Source organism: Arachis stenosperma, chromosome 2 (assembly GCF_014773155.1).
Source record: "Arachis stenosperma cultivar V10309 chromosome 2, arast.V10309.gnm1.PFL2, whole genome shotgun sequence".
NCBI classification, from domain to species: Eukaryota; Viridiplantae; Streptophyta; class Magnoliopsida; order Fabales; family Fabaceae; genus Arachis; species Arachis stenosperma.
Genome location: NC_080378.1, coordinates 55,962,453 through 55,968,434, shown reverse-complemented (window position 1 = coordinate 55,968,434; position 5,982 = coordinate 55,962,453). Strand labels below are relative to the sequence as shown.

The window sequence follows — 5,982 nt, the reverse complement described above, 5'->3', positions numbered from 1 at the left end:
CTTACAAAACAGCCTATAATATAATTTTGATTCGTAATGAATTAATCTTTAGTTTGATGAGTTGGAAAATATCGTAGAAAAAATTAATGAATATAGCAAAAAATTAACCTTAATTAGTTGGCCAAAGCTTGTGACATTAAACTATATATTAGATTTTAGGCAAACCAATCACTCCCAAGATTCAATTAAATAAATCAAATATGCATGTTAAGGGGTTTCATTCTGCATTATTTTCAAATATATTTAAAAGATATTAACAATATAATAAAATTAACACAAATTATTTTAGTATGTATTAAGTTTTTTATTTCGTAATTTTAAAAATTTTGTTAGAATATAGTCAAGGCCCACACCACTATCTAATGAAGAGGTAAAACTAACTAATTATTTAATCATACTTCCTCACTTCTCTCAATTCACACGTACACCCCCACTCTTCCCTAGCTGAATCCTTATTTTCGGAACACACATTGTCATGCCGTGGAAAGTCGTCTTCTCCTTGTCACCACTGAGCATCGTGCTTGGAATTATTGCGGCCTTGGCTTCCTCACAGTCGTAAGTCAAGTTCTCTTCCACACCGTCATCAGTCAAGTTCTCTTCCACACCGTCGTCGTGCTCGTTGAGGTATAAAGTTCCCATCTTTATGCTAATCTTTATCTTCTTCCTATTGTTTCGGTTTCTAATTTGTAACCTGTCAAAAGTGAATGGGTTCACTATATATAATTGCTATTAGGAACAATTCACGTTACTTGACATCCACTGGTCACAGGTTCTAATTAATTGAATTGATGACCATATCTAATCACATGCACTCTTTCTTGTGTTTTTATTTTATTCACTTTATCTTTAAATCTAATTCTATAGGGTATGAACAATTACAGCTAAGATTTGATGGGTTTGGGGGATTGCATGTTCATATCTTCATTGTAACTAGTAAAAAAAGATTAAAAAATATGGGCTTTGATTTATTGAATTAATTTCTGATTTAATTTTTCACAGAGTTTTATGATAGCTGTTAACTTTAAGCATAGTTTTTTAATTAAAAATGTATGAAATTGTTATCCCTGTGAGAAATAGGAATATTAATAATGGTAATTAATAATCTAATGGAGTAGATATTGCTTATGCAAATATAGAATTAGAGAAACTAATAATTTTTTATGCACCGTCAAATAAGTTTCATTGTTGCCAGAGAATGTCCTATTCAGTTTATTAGTTTCCTCCTCTATTTACACATTTGCCTTTGGCTTTTGTTTTTTTTTTTAATTTATATGTAGTTGGATCATTTGAAAAAAAAAGTTCCATTTATATAATTGATATATGTACATATATATAATGTTATTTTCTATATATAGCTAGCATGATGAGTCAATTACTACTGGTACTTGTTTATTAGTTAAACTAAGTCATTTTAATGGGGAATAATACTTGCCTACTTCACAAATGTAAGTTGGAAGAACTAATTAATCATGTGAGGTTATTAATGAGTGACATGAAATTTAGCGCTCTAGAAGATTAATGCAAAGTAAAATACTCCATATTGAAGTATTGGTTTTTCAAATTATGGACCTCTCTATCTAATTAGGTAGGCACATTCACCTCACAATTAATAATAACCCTTTGATTAAGGAGTTATGTCTGTCATCTTGTCAAAGTGGCTAGTTTTGTGCTTCTTTAATTTTTTATGATTATTATTGTCTCCTTTTAGTTCTATTAACAGCCTGTAAATGTATATAATTTTAATTAATATCCATTATTTAAGTATGGAAATTTAATACAACACAAAAAGTGAAAGAGAATCAAAAGTTATTTGTTTGTTAATTATTCTATTATTATGAGATTAATTTATATTTTTGGCATACTACATGTGTTTATACTAGGATTTTAAGATGCCCAGAAAAGCTCGCTACACGAAAGGCACAAGAGTGTTACCACCACATCAGCAACCTCCAACTACACCTCCTACGTCTTCACGATCCGCTGATGATGACTGGCTCATCCTTCTGCCCCCCAGTAATGCTGGTGTCGCCGCAGCGGCTCCTCTCCGACCCTTTTGTCTGCCCCGAAGCGAACCAAGACCTAAGCCACAGACCGCTAATGGTGTACAAGTGACGGAACCGTGCAATGAAGACATGGACCCAGAGGCGAATGAGGTAGATTTGTTTGACGAACACATTGATAGGATGTTTGCTGCTTCTGATGCTGAAAAGCGCAAAGGATGAAAGACTACTGAGTTTTGGGATGTTGATCTCATTGGTAACAAGTGTTAAACCATACGCTTTTTTAATTGATTTGCTAATGATATTGTTATGTTTCTCACATGTTGGGCACATTGGACACATAAATAAGATTTTTTTTTCTTTTATAGATTCTGATGGAATAGTCAAGTAAGCAACAATGAATGTGAGGGAGGCTATGGAGCGGCCTCTTAATGGTAGCAAGATCATAATGAGGTTCAATGAGGAACTGCAAGCAGTCGGAAATGGAGCTAGCCTGTTGAGTGGCATTCTTGGAGCGCTGGGTTCTTATTACAAAAAATTTTCTAAGTGTGGGAAGAGTTGGGTAAAGGTGCATGGCAAAGACAAGGTTTATGATGATTGCATAAAAGTAATAACTTCCGGCATTGTTTAATCATATCAAACCTTTCAACTTACAGTTACTTACAGCTGGACATTGTCGTCACAGGAGATGTTCCACTTTTAGGAAGATAGTGGTGGTAGAATCAAGAAAATATTTTTGCAATAAATGGAGAGGTCCTGGAAGGATACAAGGGGGAGGTTGTATGACACGCATTACAAACCAACTGTAACACCCTAACTTTTATAAAATACCCATTTTTATCCTTGTACTTTATTTAATTACAAATTGTATCTCAATTTTTATATACAAATACAATGTTACCTTTCAAAAACAAAGTTTAAATATTAATCTTCCTCTTATACCAAAACTAAAACTCTTAGCCCTTCTCTTTCAAAATATTACTTGTATTTTAATCCCTTTTCGAGTCTTTCGGTTACCGATTTTTCTCAACTTTTAATTTAATCTTTCAACTACTAAATCTCATCAATTTCCTCAAAATACCATATCACAAAGTCCCAAAATCATTAAAACAATCACAACTGAGCTATTTCTCATAGCCAAACCAACAAATCACAAGCAACAATAATAATTCAACATGATTTCATTCAAACTCAAACAATAATCAACCAAATCAATATTTACTTATCAAATTCACATTTAACTATTATAAAGTTATCAAAACCCCACCTCCATATGAAATCAAAATAATGAAAATTTTGGAAAAATTTTTTGATCGGGCTGTTAAAAAAAAAACGTTAAAAATAAAAAAAAGGAAAATACGAATATTTTTACCGGATCAAATTTTTTTTATTGAAATTACAGATCGCAAGAAATCGAAGTTGGAAGCTTTACAGTCATGGAGGTTCTCTCTTCCTTACTCCCGGTTCCTTTCTCTTTCTTTGTTTGCAAATGGTTCCGTGAATGAAATGAATAAGTGAAGATGATGATTATCATTAATGAATAGGGAGGGGTTAGGTGTCATGTTATATATATATATATATATATATATATATATATATATATATATATATATATATTGGCTTCGGCCAAGTATTCTTTTCTTTTTTTAACTTTTATTATTATTATTATTTTATATATATATATATATATATATATATATATATATATATATATAGCCACATTGGCTTCGGCCAAGTATTCTTTTCTTTTTTTTAACTTTAATAATAATAATAATAATAATAATAATAATAGTTTAATATTAATAATAATAATAATAATGATAGTAATAATAATAATTATAACAATGATAATAATAATAATAGTAATAATAATAATAACAATAAAAATTAATTTAATTTTTGTTTTATCAAATTATTTTTTAATAAATAATTTAAATTTAATAGAATAAGTAATAATTAAATTAAACTTCACTAAAATATATTAGCTCATAAATAACTAATTATTTAGTTTTCAAAAATCCGGGATCTTACACCAACAAGGACACTTGAACAAAATCTTGATAACTGCTTGGAGAGAATTCCTAGAGAGCATTGGAGGTGGTTCATTGACTATCGTAATGATCCTACAGCAAAGGTATCCCATTTTTTTAAGTAGCCATCGTCTTTAATCCACCTAGGTTCCAGATAAAGGCATATAATAACAACTAATTTTCAGTCTTAAAGATTAATTTATTGCATTCACGCTTTTTTGGAGTTATATACATTACTTTTCAAAAAAAGAGAAAAAGAACATATATATAAGTAATACACCAAAGTAAAAAAGAAATATAAGAACATTTAACTATTTATGGTACACTCATATGTATTCATTCTGTATCTAACCATTCTTACTGTTGATGACATAATAGGCGAAGTGCAGGCAAAACGCGCTGAATCGAAAGAAGCAGCTTTACACGCACACTGGCGATTCTAAAAGCTTGGCTAGGGCAAGGAAAGAAGAGGTAATATAGATTTAAAATCAAGTATCGATGCCTATTATTGTCTTGAATAATTCTCTTTTTTTAAGCAAATCATTCTTCAGTTTTCATTTATAAAAAATTGATAAGTGATGCTGATTTCCAAAAAACAAATGCTGGAGCTGTTAAAATAATTTTACTATTTAAGTATAATCAATTACTCAATCCTTGAAAAATAAATGGAACAATCATTAGATACTTAACCGATTGAGATAAAATAAATTGGTTGGTATGTAGTTTGAATATATTTATAGAGTAGAACAAGAAAAAATTATTAGAAAAAATAAATAAGTGAAACTTATGGGATAAACTGTATTGTTACAATAAAAAAAAAACAAGGGAGGAGAGTTCGTAGGGGGGAAGTATGGATCCTAAAGTACAAATGACGTGATGGCACCTACATACATGAAGAAGCTCAGAGGATTGGTGTAAGTACACTTAACTACTTATGTTGTAACGTGTTGGGCTTAATTATTAAAATGTCTTAAGTATGCTATATTCCTAATATGATTGTGTATGCTTATTTATGTTTGTAGGAAAAATATCTGAGATTGAGCAGCTTGATGAAACTACGATAATATTGTCTGCAAATGATTCCCTTGCCCAAACTCTCGGTAAAGAGCGCTCGGGTAGAGTGCGTGGCATAAGTTTTGGGACGACACCAAGTCAAATTTTTCGTCCAAGTTTGCAGCTGCCGATGGATAGAGATTAAACAGAAGAGGATCAAAGGATGCTATTTGAACTACAGGCGGAGGTGGCAGCCGAAAAATTGAGAAGGAAGGCAGTGGATGATGAAGTAGCAGCAGAAAAATTGAAAAGGAAGGCAAAGGATGATGAAATAGTAGCAGAGAAAACAAAGAGACATGCATTAGAGAGTGTGCTAAGTTATGTAGTCCAACAGCAAGGTGGAGAGCTGCCACCAGACATCGCTGCACGGATGAATTCTTCGGATGGATATGGTAGGAAATAGAAATTAGGATGTGATAGTTTATTTTTTAGTATATGTTTTGTTTATGTTACTATGAAGCATTAATTATTAGCCAAATACTTTACTTTTTTGGGTGACTATTGAAATACTTTATTGATATTACAATAAATATGTTATTTTTTTTTTGCAGTTAAATATTCATGAGTCTTTTGCTTGCAATATAGAATTTTAGAGGGGAACGATAAGATTTTTAAAATAAAAAAATACTCCATAAAATTAAGAAATACTCTCAGGTTAATAAAATAAATCAAAATAAATTTTTGAATTAAAAAAAATAGCACGCGTAACAATAAAACCGCCACAACTAAAAACCATATAAAAACGTAGGGAGCGAATAGCGGTGGTTTAAATACGTCGCAAATAAGATGGCTAAGTCTCTCTTGGTGATATAGCGGCGATTATAAACCGCCGCAAAACCAATGTTGCAAAATAATTGATTTGCTGCGGTTGCTAGAAACCGTCGCAGAATATCATTCCC

The 5,982-nt window shown here is 31.1% G+C and overlaps 1 long non-coding RNA gene across 1 annotated transcript; it reads left to right on the top strand.

Annotated features, from left to right (window-relative positions):
* The first annotated feature begins 409 nt into the window (after positions 1-409).
* Positions 410-2,921, top strand: LOC130962025 (uncharacterized). The gene is made up of 3 exons (XR_009079697.1): positions 410-624; positions 1,881-2,256; positions 2,369-2,921. It is a non-coding gene; the product is annotated as an uncharacterized LOC130962025 (long non-coding RNA).
* The last annotated feature ends 3,061 nt before the right edge of the window (positions 2,922-5,982 follow it).